Source organism: Fukomys damarensis, unplaced genomic scaffold (assembly GCF_012274545.1).
Source record: "Fukomys damarensis isolate Sample0158 unplaced genomic scaffold, DMR_v1.0_HiC HiC_scaffold_31, whole genome shotgun sequence".
Classification (NCBI taxonomy): Eukaryota; Metazoa; Chordata; class Mammalia; order Rodentia; family Bathyergidae; genus Fukomys; species Fukomys damarensis.
Window position 1 is genome coordinate 12646123 of NW_022900943.1, and position 14234 is coordinate 12660356.

General features: G+C 37.4%; 1 protein-coding gene across 2 annotated transcripts in view; it reads right to left on the reverse strand.

The window, feature by feature from the left end:
* The window catches only part of Cd274 (CD274 molecule), a 155701-nt gene that overhangs the window by 111197 nt on the left and 30270 nt on the right, over positions 1-14234 (reverse strand). The gene's annotated exons all lie outside the window — the stretch shown is intronic.

Here is a 14234-nt window from a genome sequence, read left to right on the forward strand (position 1 = left end):
CAGGCCATGCCCTGGACAATGTGCCACATTCCCCACCAAACAAATTCCATGCAGGCAGGCTCCTGAAACCAGAGTCTACATTTATTGCTTCTGATGATAGGACCACTTTTAAAGTGGTAAAAGAGAATGTGTTGTTAGTCATCCACTATAAACACTCAAATAGTAACATAGCATCTTTAGATAACTAATGCTGCACTAGCAAAATCTACCTAAATACCATGAGAAACTGATCACTGTAGCTCAGTGCAATTCTCATGTTTTAAAAAATTGTTTATACATATGTATCAGTCAGAATTGTGCTTTCTTTAGATAACAAACAATTCAAAAACTGGCTTAAAAATGCTTATGGAATAAGTGTCTACCAATGGTTAGCCTTTGAATGACGCCAAAAGGTTCCTGCCACCTTTCCAATAAGCCATGAACAGCAGATAGGCCTCTCTCCTGATGCTCCTCAGCTCATGGTGTCAAGATGGCTGTTTCACCTCCCTTTCTCGGTATCTGTTTCAGGCAGGAGAGGAACAATAAAGCTTAGTAGTTGGATTAGAAAACAAAGATTTGTCAGAAACCTCTACATTTCTGCTTATGTTATATTGACCAGAACTGTGTCACATATGATACTGTTCCCTCCAAGATTTGTCAAGATTTGTGACATGCAGCCTCCAGGGTTGAAGTGGTCCAGGAGAAGGATCTAACAAAGGTGATTAGGACTTAACCTGTAGATACACTCGTATTCTCTTTCCTGTATCTTTAATGACACTTTGAAAGACATTAATGTTTATCTACTATTCTTCACCATCAGATTAATTCCAATTGGTACTGAATCCAAGAGGTACTACGGGGAAGTAAAAGAACTCTAGAATCCAGTAGGAGTAACTGTTCCAGGACTTACTAGCCATACACATGAACAAACTTCTTTTCCCTTTAAATATGTACCTTTGCTTCTTTTGTTTGGGTGGAAATTGCTAATTTTTAATAATTTTTATTAAAATGTAGTTTCAGGTTCATGGAAAAATATAGTGGAAGGTACAGAAACTTCCTTTATATCCCATCACCTCACCACAGAAAGTTTCCTCTACTCCTTACATCTTGTGTTATTGTGGTAGATTTGCATAAGCTTATGAACTAATACTGATACATTATGAACATAAATCTACAGTTTATGTTAGGTTTACTCTTTCTGATGTTTGTTCTATGATGGTTTGACTTCCTGCCTTCAATTTATTTGGATAAATATTAGAAACAAAATTGTTTTATCAGATGGCCACAGTATTTTTTAAATATTTCAAGAAATCACTACAGTATCTTCCACAAAGCCCACATCATTTTATATTCTCACCAAAAATGACAAAGATTTTGATTTTTTTCACATTTTTGATGAAGTTTGATATTTTTATTTTAGGATAATAACCATCCTAGTAGATGTGAAGTAGTATCTTATTGTGCTTTGTTTGCTCTTTTATTAATATTATTTTAATTGACAATCACAGTTGTATGTTTATGGGGCACAATAGACGTTCTGATATATGCACGCAATGTAGAATTACTCTATCAAATTAATGTGTCCATCACCTTGATTACCTGACATTTTTAATAGTGAAACAAGTATACTCTTGGTTATTTTGAAAACATATGTTATTGTTGTTTAGTCACCCTGCTGTGCCACAGACCTCAGTGTTTTTTTCTCTCATATTATACCCTTTGACAACTTCCCACTTTTATCTCTCCTAAACCCCATCCCTAGGCCTTTGGTAACTGTCATACTATTTCTAGTTCTATGAGTTCAACTCTTTTAGGTTCCATGCATAAGTTGGGTCATAGAGTATTTGTCTTTCTGTGCCTGTGCCTCTGAAACTTAAAGCAAACTCTTAGTTGCAAACCTCTGTAAAAATTTTAAAAAAGGTTAAATACTTTCAACATACAATGGCACAGGGTAAACATTCTCACTCAAAAAAGGAATAGAAAAGAGTTGGACTAAAGCAAGAACAAAACCCAGTAGGGCAGACATTAAGTACTATATCTAGTTCCATGTCTAGCGCCCAGGATATTAGTAGTGAAATGTAAACTCCAAAGGGTTTGGGCAGCCCCACCCCTGTGAAGTGCCAGCTACAGCCCACATGGTGCCCTCTTGGGCTATCTCTGCTCACTGCTTATGAAGCTTTGCTTAGCATGCATTCTACTTTCTTGGCATCTGCAACTTCTTGCAGTCTCCACTGTAGCTTGGGCTTCACTCCAACAGATCCAAGCACTGCCTTCACAGAGGCTCTTAGTAGGGATGACAATCCTATCACTCCACATTTCCTGATCCACCAGCCTTCTTTTAATATCTGGGTGGAAGACTCCATGACCCCATAACTCTTGTATTATGCATGCATATAAAGTAGCACTGTGTGGATGATACCAAGACTTGCTGCCAGCTTGAATAGTAGCTGGACTCCCTATGACTATGCCTGCAGTAACCTCTGAGTGTCTGGATGGCTGAACTTAGAATACACCTTCCTAGATGACCTCAAGGTTGTACAGCACCATAAGGTTCTCTTCTCAAAAATCTTTCAAAGGCATTTACCTTTTTACACCTTTAACTTTATGAGAGGTTGGGTCTGACCACTTCCTGCGATGCTCTCAAGCCTTCCTTCCTATGGGCCTGCTGGTAAGAACTTGGCTCCTTTTTAACAGTACTAATCTTTTCAGCAGCTACATTGTAATTGACCACGAGTTTACAAGGCTTCCTTTCTAGCCAAACTTCAAGTTTTTCACATATTTTGGCTCTGCTTTTTATTTTTGATTCTCACTGTAAATCTAGCAAAAAGCATTCAGAAGTATCCATGCCACAACTTGAACAATGGGCTGCTTTAAATTTTCCTTCATCAGATTAATTAGTCTATCACATTTAAATTCAGCCTCCTGAAAAGTATCAGGACACAGGCAAATGTAGACAAGGTGTTTACCAGAATCAACACATTGGATCGCTAGTCCATTTTCTATCAGAGTATTCATTTTTATCTGAAATCTCATAAGTCTGACCTTTATTCTCTGTATTCCTATCAGCATTCTGGTCATCCAAGCTCCCAACAGAATTGTCTATCACATTTTGCTTATAGTACTCTAGGCTTTTTCCAACCCAATTCTTTTCTTTTTTTGTACCTGGGATTGAACTCTGGTCCTTGTGCTTGTGAGGCAGGAAGCAGAACCATTGAGCTAAACCCCTGGCCTGAACCCAATTCTTTTAAAGCTCCTCCTAAAAGCCAGTTCTAAAGGTTTCTGAACCATGTTAGATATAGTAACAGCTTCCCCACCTCCTCCAGTGCCCATTTTCTTTCTTAATCAGCCTTCCCAGCACTAGGACAAAAATACCTGACACTTAAGGAACAGAAGTTTATTTCCACTGGCCATTTCACAGGGTTCAGTCGAAGGTTGACTGGTTCCAAGGAAGAAATGGCATGGTGAAAGGGCGTGGCTGCTCAACTCATGGGGAGCACTGAAGCAGAGAGGAGGAAAAGCTAGACTTTAATAAATACATATTCAAATCCATGCCATTGTGCCCTACTTACTCTAACCAGCACCCACATCCCACAGCACATTCAACAATAAACTCATTAGTAGATTAACCCACTGATGAATATAGCAACCCTATGACCCAGTAAGCTTCTGAAAGCCCCACCTTGAATACAGGAGACTTGGGGGGACATTTTAGATCTAAACTATAACATAAGATTTCTGATTAATTCTTTTTTATAATTTCTATCACTTTGATGATTTTCTCATTCATATCATGCATTGTTTCCCTTATTTCCTTATATTAGTTATCCACTGTTTTATGTTTTGCTGAGTTTTCTTAGGTATATTATTTTAAATTCTTTTTCAGTCATTTCAGTGATTTCCTTCAGTTTGAGGTCTATTTCTGGAGAGTTACTGTTCTCCTTTGAAGGTGTTGTGTTTCTTTTTATATTTCTTGTCTCCTTTCATTGATAGTTATATATCTGGTGTGATGTTCATTTCTAACAATTATACAAAGCAGATTTTGTAGAAAAAGATTTTTGTTTAGATGAAATGGGAGTTGTCATTTGGATAAGTGCTTTGGGCTTGGCTATAGGGTAGTTCAATAGCAAAGTCTCTGTGATTTCTTCATTTTTACTGGTGCCAGCAGTGAGTGCCTCCTCTGTAGTCTAGACTGCAGCAATTCATGAAGACAGTTGCACAGTTTTCCAGTGGTATAGAATTCTAAGGATGTATTGTCTTCAGGTAACAATCTTAATTACACTGGGGATTGTTATAGTCACTGCCAGTCTCAATGGTGCATGATACGGAGAGGGTGATTTTCAAGCCTCTCAGGGTAAACATAGGTTTTAAGGGCCATAACACAAGTAGCCACAGTTCCTCAGTCACAGGATATGAAGACCTTTATGGGTGTCAGGAGGAATGTGGGACATACCTGGCTACATTGCCCCAGCAGACACAGTTCCAGAACCACAGGTCGGGATAGGGGCTATTTCAAGTATGGCTGGGTGACCACAGGTGGTACCACTATCTATGACACCAAAAAACATAGACTCAAGTCTTTGGAATCTTGAGGGGATCTTCCCTTGATCCTGTGAGATATTGCTGCATGGCTACCTGCTTTTGTCCAGCTGTAGTACCTCAATGATGCCTTCTCTAAGTCTCAAAAGACAAACACAAAATGGTTCCAGGGCTTTGGGCACTAGTATCTGTGGTCTTAAATATGTGGGATATGGAGAAGATGTTCCTGAAGTCACCTGGGCTGTGCAGGTAATTTTTGGGATAGTAGCACAGAAATGCATACCTCCTGAGGTATGACATAGGGGAGAACTTCAGTAGGTTCAATGGACTGAGCACAGATGCTGAGGCTTGTGGGTTTGGTATTCATTGTCTCTAAGTCTCCCTAGGGAGTTTGGTAGAACAAAACTTGTTTTATTGATATTATAGTCTTGAAGCTGATGAACATGGGTACACCTTTCCTCTAGTCCCCAAGGACAACCTTGAATGTGTTATGTATATGTATTAACAGTGAACAACAAATGTAATAATTATGTATAGCAAACATGTACTAATAAACATAAAAAAATTTTAAAGGACAATCTTGAGTGATGCTATGGCTGTTTGCAATAACAGCTATAGTCCTAAGACTATGAGATGATTAGAAGATATTTAAAGTTTGTAAGATGGTATTAGGAAAGAGGAGTTTTTAGAAGGTAATTAGATTATAAAAGTGAATCCCTAATGAATAGGTTCATTACACAAGAGATCTCTTAGATATCTTTGGTTTTCTTGTTCTGCCATGTGAGGATATATAACAACCACCACCACCACAACAACAACAAAATAAGCCAGAAGATGCTCACCAGAACTCAACCACGCTTGCATTCTGATTATGGATTTTCAGTCATTAGAACAGGGAAAAATAAATTTGTTGTTGATAAGCCACAGAGTCAATGCTACCCTGTTATAGCTGCCCAAACTGACAAGGCAAATACCAACATATTTCTATTAATAAAGTGGAAAGAATTATTTGTTCAGGCAATTGTTTGTAGCCTATCTTCCTTAAACTAGGAAAAGTCATAGAGAACATAAACAATAAGAACACAGGGTCTTCAATTTACAGACTTCAGAAGCTATTAAGACATGTTTTGTGGTGTATCTCAATGAATGAGAGCTACACTGATCGTGGAGCATCTATACACAGATCATAAAGTAGAAAAAGTGAAGGAAGGGAAGAACACAAATTGGTTGAGAGTTCATTGCATACAGACCACTATACATGGGAAGTCTTTAGGATTCTCACAACGCTCTAGTGAAGTGGTCACTGTCCCATTTTAAAGAAAAAGAAATCCAAGTTGGAAAAGATTATGAACTTGTCCAGTAAATCTTTGGCTAGCACATATGCCAGGTATGAGTTTACCCATTCACAAAGGCATCTCAAGGAGATTCACATTCACAACTTTCAAGGCACAAAGGCTTTGCATGTTCTTAAAATAAACACAGAAAATGGATCTGAAGAAAATGTGATGTGAAGATACATGTGCCCATGTATCCATCTGGCAAATGCTAGAGCCAGAATTGCTATTCATGCCTGCTGGATTCCAAAACTCTTTCTTTAGTTTCATTATATTACCTTAATCCACGTCAAATTGGAGTAATCTGAATGACAGATGTTAATAGATAAACAGAAATTTCTTTCATAAGGTCATTATAGGTAGAAGAGCAATAACCATGCATTTACTAATAGGTTGATTGATCCAATATTCTAAATCTTTCTCTCTTAACTGCCTCAGCTATTGAGGTTACAAGAATTTGACAATGTAGCCAACTGCAATGCATTTACATCTTGGTGAGAGTAAAGTTAAAAAGCACAATCCAGAGATAAAAGAGTAGAGAAATATTTATTACCTGTAGTAAGGAGAATACTGGAATTGCCTATAAAATAATGATCTCCCCAAATGAAAAATGGAGATTTTATTTGGGGTGTCTATGCATATTCATATAGGAAATCACAGGTAACCTTTCTTAGCAAGATTAATTTAGTATATCCATTTTTGATCATGCACAGTGTCAAGCCATTAGTCACAAGTTGAAAAAGGAAGATGGCAGACACAATTCTGAGCATGCTTGGTTCAAGGTTTGCAGAATGTTCAAAAAGGAAAGATAACAGAACTGAAGTTTACTGGGAATGCACAGTTCTATAGTATCGTAAGGCAAGGTGGCCTAAAGGAAAGATTCAGAGTAGTTCAGTGACCTTGGCTAGTTCTCAGTTTCTCTAAAAAGTTTAACCTGAAACAAAAAGAACATCTTTGAAGGTGTATTAATATAGAAGTTTGTCCCCAACATTTTCTGCTTCCACTTGACTGCTAACAAATTTCCTCTGAGACATTTCACTCAATCTTGGAGGTCACTGTACTGAAACCAATTCCTACTAAATAGGGGTGTATCCTTAGAGGACTGAAACTCTCTTGATGCTCGAGAGAAATGGGTTTTAGAATCATCAGGAAGAGTCCATAGTATCATAATTTAAGTTTCTTTTGTAAATATTTTACTATAACATTTAAAGCATATTAAATTATGCCATAAATCGTGAATAAAATCAGTAAAATTGACATTTTAATTGTAAGTAACAAGAGGAAATATATTATTAATGTCCTGGGGAAATTCAGGCCAACACACAGTTAAATACACAGGCAAACTCAAAAGTAAGGCAAAAGGGTTATTTAATGTTTTATTCTATTCATGATAGCACACAAATGACATTAGTTATACTGTAACTACACTGAATGTGATGTTATGCTTCTGGTAAGACACAAAAGAGCATAAGGAAATAGACAATTGAATGGTGTAAGCCAACAAACCAACTAGAAGAGTAGAAGAAAAAGAGTCCATTTATTGCTTGGCTCTACTATTGTTTTTTTTTTTGCCTCAGTGTAATTCTAGTACCAGTTCAAAGGAGTAGTTGTTTGTGGGCTCATTGAGTCTTTTGGTTTCTTTGCCATCTTTATTCAGGTATGATGAACACTGGGAGTTATACCTTGTGATTTAAAGGAAGAGTAAGTAGTTAGTAAGGCTAAGTAAGGTTCTGGCCAAATTGATTTCAGCTGGTCTTCAGAGTGGTGCTAACTTCAAAGTTTTAAAATGAATCTGACCTCCTGGTCCATAGGGGTGAGGTCTTATCCCTCATAGATGAAAGTTTCAGGTTTGCACACCGATAAAGTGATGATACCATCTGTCCTAGAACAGATGTTTTATTGACAATTTAGTTTCCATATAAGGTTTATTTTAGAGCTAGTTTGTTCTAGAAAGGACCTTCAACACAGCATTTCAAAAGAGTTGAGTTTGAGCTTCTCTTTGGAGGCAACTCTGATGTGGTTCAGAGTAATAGGTTAAAGTTTTAACCAATTGTATGAGCTTCTTGACAGTTTGAACAAGATAATGTTAAATGTACAATTGGCCCTTTCAATTTTTCCAGATGGCTGAGTTCTCCAAGTTATATGTAATTTCCATTGTCCTCAAAGAGCCTGGGAAATGCCATCCACTATCTGTGAAATTAACATTTGTCCACTGTCACCTGAGATAGACTGTGCCCAAACCTGGAGATTATTTCTTTTAAAAGTTCTTCTATAACTTCTCTTGGTTTTTCTGCTCTGCCAAGTAGAGCTTCTATCCTCCAAATAAAAGCATCTATAGATGCTATGAGATATTTAAATCCTGGGTAGTTGGTATGACAGTAAAATCCACTTGCCAGTTCTCTACAGGCAGCATGTTTCTGGCTTGTATTTCCCTTTCTAATTGAGGTACAGGTGACTTCATTTGAATGTTATTTTGCTGTCAGTTCAAACACTCACTATTCTATTAGTTTGCCTATAATTTCCTTTGAATTTGGAGTCTTAATTATTACAAGAAGCTAGTTATACAGAGTCTCGTTTTCATAATGAGTTGAATGAATTCAGTAATTGTGTAGGCCTCCTTTTCTGGCAACCAGACCCTTCCTTGCTTATTTGTAATCTACTCTTAGACAGGAGACATTTGAAAACCTAATTTCTGGCTTTCTATACGTTTTCTTTCAAATAGAAGAAAGCAGATTTGCAGAGTCAAGAATGAGAACAAATACAGCTGGAATATTTCCCCAAACAAAGCTGCATATTTAACTATCAGCTGTGTGGTTCTTTTTTTATTTCTGAATCTTCACTCCGATGCCCTCTGCAGTGTACAACAGCCCTTTCTTAGGGTGATTTACTGCTTGAAGCAGCCTATATTTATATTTAATTTTTAATATTTATATTTAATTTCTTTCTTGCAATTATCAAGAAGACCTCTCTTTTCCCACAATGCAACAACAACATGGATCATATGTGGAATCTGTACATGTAGTGAATGCCCTGTCTTTTTCTAAGTTCAGTATTATAACAGGCTTGTTATTTCAGAGCTGAAGTTCTAGGGGGTGCAGAAAAGCCTTGCCTTGATGGTCTCATGAAGAAAGAAACTCACTGTGGGAGTGCTCACATCTAAAAACCATACTTTTAAAATTTCTGGCAGGGGCTTACTCTGGAGGTGTTTTCTGCTTGTATATACCTGATCTCAGTTCTGAGCAGTCATGTATTACAGATTCTTCTGGTATGGGTAGTAGGATGAAAGTATAAAATGATTCTTTACCTGAGCATACATTTTAAATTTGTTATTTTATAGCATCAAAATCATAAAATCTGAGTGTTCTAGACTATAAAAACAAAATAAACAGAGATTCTACACCTCCCTCCAGAGCTCATTTACCTTCATGTACATGTGCAGGATGGAAATGTCTGCCAACTTCCCAAATTTAAAATTATCAGCAACCAAGGACAGAGATAAAAGAAAAACAATCTGGCAGCTACACCCCCCGGGGCCTTGGCAGAGGAACAGTGAGAGGTTCAGCCACATGGGGACCTGCAGGGCCAACCCTCTGCCTGCTCCTCTGGCCTCCTGGCTGGGCTAGTACCTGGATTCAAACAACAGAGGGACAGGGAGTCATAAGGCCATTGTTCTGAGCTCCCACCTTCATTTATATTTAATTCACATGGTTAAAGGTGAGAGATTGTTATTTTCTAAGCTGTGCTTGATACTACTGTGTTGCTTACTGTATTACTTGGGCTAAGGGGCTGTGATTGATTTGATCAGTTGTCCTTCCTGATACAATGAAAATGAGACTGCCTCAGAGTCATTAGAGACTCAAAACCTAAAGACCAGCTATATCTGGAAGAATGAAGTATTAACTCAGGAATTAAAACAAGGACAATACCAGAGCCACCTCTGCTGTGCAGCCCAGCCCAAACTACGGGCCTCCTCTGGAGCCACGCTGTTTCCAATGGGTGCCACTGATTAGCTCTGACAAAGTGCCAGGAGGGTAGCTGTGTGGGCGCTGCTGAGCACCACCACCACCCCCGGCCATTAGATCCCGATTCAGCCAGTCCTTGGACACACTCTGCAGAGCCATGGTGGGATATAAAAGGTGGTGATTGATCCTATTATGTTCCTGATTGTATCAATAGGGATAAAGGATAGGGATTGATTTGATGAGTTGTTTTCTCAATTATGAAAATGAGAATGTCTATAAATTGTTAGAGAATCAAAGACTGGGACGCAACGATATCAGGAAGAATTAATGACCCAGAGATTGAATCAAGGGCAACCCAAAAGCAAAAATAATGATGAGAAAACACTTAAGCAAGCCACAAAAACAGACTTCCAGTCCACCAATGGCAAAAGTAGGGAAAATGAGGATGAAAAATCAGATAGTGAACCTCCAGGACACTCAGAACTCACAGCACAGGAAGTAAAAAAACTGATCAATCAAGCTCTAGAAAAATTCAAAATAGAAATTATTTCCCAGATAACCACAGACATAGTGAGCAAAATGAAAGACATGATTCGAGACTCCAGAACAGAAACTGACAAAAAAATAGATGAGCTTAGGAACATAATAGAAGCCATGAAGGCCCAGCATAAGAAAGAAATGGAAACAATGAACACCCAACATAGGAAAGAAATGGAATCCATTAAACAGATTCAAACGGATATCCAGGAGATTAAAAACTCTATTGAAAGCATACACAACAGAATAAAAGATTGCAAAGATAGAATCTCAGATATAGAAGATAGGATAGCAGACAGTGACCATGAAAAGACAGGTCTCTTAAAAACAGTAAGGAAGCATGAGAAATCAATCCGACAACTCCTAGATGATGCAAAGAATAATAACATAAGACTGATAGGTATCCATGAAGTACCAAGAGAAAATGCAAATGAGTTCAAAAAGCTGTTCAAACAATTAATGACAGAAAACTTCCCAAACAGAGGTGAAGAATTAGACATACAGATAAGCGAGGCATATAGGACACCAACTAGCCACGATCAAAAAAAATCTACACCTAGATCAAGATCCCAGAAACCCAACAGAAGAATAAAATACTACAAGCAGTAAGAGAAAAGAAACAAATCACATGCAAAGGAAAGCCCATCAGAATCACAGCGGACTTTTCAACACAATCCCTCAGGTCAAGGAGAGCCTGGAGTGAGGTATTTCAAGTCCTAAAAGAAAACAACCTACAAAAAAATGTGAGATAATGAAAAGATGAAAATAAAGTGTTTGTAGATGGGGAGGGGAGGAGGGGGTGAAGGGAGGGCAGGGGTAAGGGGAAAAAATGAGAATCAAGACTTGTCATAGCACTGAATGCCCACATTAGGAAAACAGAGCAAGCTCAAATAAACAACCTAACGATGACTCTTAGACTCCAAGAAAAACAAGAGCAAGAAAAATCCAAAGCTCGAACAAGAGAGGAAATTATAAAGATTAGAGCAGAAATCAATGCAATGGAAACTAAGAAAATGATACAAAAAATAAATGACTCGGACTTGGTTTTTTGAAAGAATAAATAAAATTGATAAACCCTTAGCAAACCTTATCAAAAAAAAGGAAAGAAAAGGCTCAGATTCATGCAATCAGGAATGAAAATGGCGAAGTCACAACAGATCCCACAGAAATCCAGAGGATCATTAATACATACTATGAGAACCTGTACTCTAATAAAACAGAAAACACAGAAATGGACAGATTTCTAGATACTTATGAATTACCAAAGTTGAACAAAGAAGACAAAAACATTTTAAATACCCCAATCACAATCAGTGAAATTGGAAATGTAATTAGCAACTTACCAACAAAGAAAAGCCCAGGTCCTGATGGAGTCACTGCTGAATTTTACAAGACATTTAGAGAAAATCTACTGCCATTACTCTTAAGACTTTTCAATGAAATTGAAAGAGAAGCAATACTTCCAAATTCATTCCTGGAAGCAAATATCACTTTGATTCCCAAACCTGGGAAAGATGTAACTAAAAAAGAGACCTACAGGCCAATCTCCTTAATGAATATAGATGCAAAAATCCTCAGTAAAATACTAGCAAACAGAATACAGAGGATCATCAAGAAGATCATACATTCTGACCAAGTCGGATTTATTCCAGGAATACAAGGATAGTTCAACATACATAAATAAATAAATATAATACACTATATTAACAAAGTCAAGGACAAGAACCACATGATCCTCTCGATAGATGCAGAAAAAGCATTTAACAAAATTCAACACCCATTCATGAATCAACATATGTAAATCAATAAATATAATACACTATATTAACAAAGTCAAGGACAAGAACCACATGATCCTCTCGATAGATGCAGAAAGAGCATTTGACAAAATTCAACACCCATTCATGATAAAAACCCTGCAAAAAATTGGAATAGATGGTCTATATCTCAACTTAATAAAGGCAATCTATGAAAAACCAACAGACAACATCATATTAAACGGCCAAAAACTGAAAACCTTCACTTTAAAATCAGGAACAAGACAAGGATGCCCACTATCACCACTCCTTTTTGATATAGTTCTGGAAACATTAGCCATAGCAATTAGATGAGAGAAAGAAATTAAAGCAATAAAAATAGGAAAGGAAGAAGTTAAACTGTCATTATTTGCTGATGATATGATACTCTACATTGAAGACCCAAAAAACTCCACCAAAAGACTTCTCGATTTAATTGACACTTTTAGCAGAGTAGCTGGATACAAGGTCAACACCCAAAAATCAATAGCCTTCTTGTACACAAACAACAGACTCACTGAGAAAGAAATTAAGGAAACAATTCCTTCCACAAAAGCACCCCCAAAAAAATGAAGTATCTGGGAATCAATCTAACAAAAGAAGCAAAAGACCTCTAAAATGAAAACTATAGCACTCTGAAAAAAGAGATCGAGGAAGACATAAGAAAATTGAAAGATCTCCCCTGCTTCTGGGTAGGAAGAATCAACATAATGAAAATGGCCATACTACCAAAACTGATATACAGATTCAATGCAATACCAATAGAAATCCCAAAACACTACATCACAGAACTAGAAAAAATAATCCAAAAATTCATTTGGAACCATAAGAGACCTAGAATAGCAAAAGCCATCCTAGGCAACACACACATGACAGCAGGTATAATAATTCCCAATTTGAAACTATACTACAAAGCTACTGTGATAAAAACAGCATGGTACTGGCAAAGAAATACACCTGAGGATCAATGGAACAGATTGGAAGACACAAAAACAACTCAGATGCACTCAGCTACCTCATCTTTGACAAAGGTGCTGATCATCCCCACTGCAGGAAAGATAGTCTTTTTAATAAATGGTGTTGGAAAAACTGGATCTCAATCTGCAAAAGACTAAAACTAGACCCTTATCTGTCACCATGCACTAAATTAAAATCCAAGTGGATTAAAGATCTAAATATAAAAAAAGAAACACTAAACTTGCTGGAAGATAAGTTAGGCAGAACTCTGGAAGACATTGGCATAGTAAAAGACTTTATGAACAAATCCTCAGTAGAATGGGAACTAGCAGAAAGAATCAACAACTGGGATCTCATCTTATTAAAAAGCTTCTGCACTGCAAGAGAAACCACCAACAGAACTAAGAGACAACCTACAATGTGGGAAAAATTTTTACCAGCTGCTCCTCAGACAAAGGACTATTATCTAAAATATATAAAGAACTCAAAAGCAACCCCCCCCAAATACAAAGACCCAATTCTAAAATGGGCATCTGGAATGAACAGACAATTCTCAGACAAAGAAGTAAAAGCAGCAAGTAAATATATGAAAAAATGCTCCACATCACTGGTCATTCGAGAGATGCAGATGAAAACAACACTGAGATTTCACCTCAACCCACAAAAAATGGCTGCTATCAAGAAATCACACAACAACAAATGTTGGCACGATTGTGGGGAGAAAGGAACCCTTCTCCATTGTTGGTGGGATTGCAGACTGGAGCACCCACTATGGAAGTCAATATGGAGATACCTCAAAGAACTAGGATTAGAAGGTTCCATTTGACCCAGTCATCCCTCTGCTGGGTATCTTTCCAAAAGAATTAAAAGAATCATACCACAGTGATATATGAGCACCCATGTTTACAGCGGCACAGTTTGTAATAGCTAAAACTTGGAAACAGCCCATCTGCCCATCAGTTGGAAACTGGATAAACAAGATGTGGTTTTTCTATAAAATGGAATACTACTCAGCCATAAAGAATGAGAAAGTAGATTCATTCATAGGTAAATGGGTACATTTTGAGGATATACTCCTAAGTGAAATAAGTAAGTCACACATATGCAAATACCAAATAGTTTTTCTGGTGTGA